General features: G+C 53.7%; 1 non-coding gene across 1 annotated transcript; it reads right to left on the bottom strand.

The window, feature by feature from the left end:
• Positions 1 to 609: 609 nt before the first annotated feature.
• Positions 610 to 728, bottom strand: LOC122558749. The gene has a single exon (XR_006314238.1). It is a non-coding gene; the product is annotated as a 5S ribosomal RNA (ribosomal RNA).
• Between the last annotated feature and the right edge of the window lie 267 nt (positions 729 to 995).

Below are 995 nucleotides of genomic sequence, written 5' to 3'. Positions count from 1 at the left end.
TCTGATTGAGACATATAAGCTTATTAAAGGATTGGACACTCTGGAGGCAGGAAACATGTTTCTGCTGATGGGTGAGTGCCGAACCAGAGGACACAGCTTACAAATATGGGGTAGACCATTTAGGACAGAGATGGGGAGAAACTTCTTCACCCAGAGAGTGGTGGCTGTGTGGAATGCTCTGCCCCAGAGGGCAGTGGAGGCCCAGTCTCTGGATTCATTTAAGAAAGAGTTGGATAGGGCTCTCAAGGATAGTGGAATCAAGGGTTATGGAGATAAGGCAGGAACAGGATACTGATTAAGGATGATCAGCCATGATCATATTGAATGGTGGTGCAGGCTGGAAGGGCAGAATGGCCAACTCCTGCACCTATTGTCTATTGTCCGCCTTTCCTGTCTGCCACCCGCAGACAGCGTGCAGCCCCAATCCCTTTCTTTCCGCCTTTCTTGCTGATTTTGGCAGCGCTCCGCTCTCCTCCCCTCCGTGTCTCGTGCCTGCAGGAGACTGATGCCAGGCACAGCAGCAGCAGCAGCAAAAATAACCTGCCGCTCCATTGCCTGGCACAAGACAAGTGCAGAGGGGTGACTTGAGCAGCCACTGCTGGCGGAAAAAGCCTACTGCACCTGGTATTCCCAGGCGGTCTCCCATCCAAGTACTAACCAGGCCTGAGTCTGTTTAGCTTCCGAGATCAGACGAGATCGGGCGTTTTCAGACTAGTATGGCCGTAGGCGCTGGCCCCTGCCTTTTCTCCCTACTTCAAGGCGTGCTGGCCAGCCACATTTTCTTTCTTGCTCTTTCTCTTTATCCCCTTTGGCTTTTTTTTCTCTTTTCTCTTTGCTCTTCCTCCTCCGTGCGTGCTTCCCTCCCTCCGTCCCTCCAGCTGCCTTTCAGGCCAGCCCTTGCCCACCAGGCTCCTGTAGTCTCCCACATCCCCACACAGGCGAACTGCAAGCCCTCCCCCTGCTTCATAGGGCCGCAGCCTGCATTCTCTCATCCT

Source organism: Chiloscyllium plagiosum, chromosome 17 (genome assembly GCF_004010195.1).
Source record: "Chiloscyllium plagiosum isolate BGI_BamShark_2017 chromosome 17, ASM401019v2, whole genome shotgun sequence".
Classification (NCBI taxonomy): Eukaryota; Metazoa; Chordata; class Chondrichthyes; order Orectolobiformes; family Hemiscylliidae; genus Chiloscyllium; species Chiloscyllium plagiosum.
The sequence above is the reverse complement of the archived record's forward strand: the minus strand, read 5'-3'. Positions and strand labels throughout refer to the sequence as shown.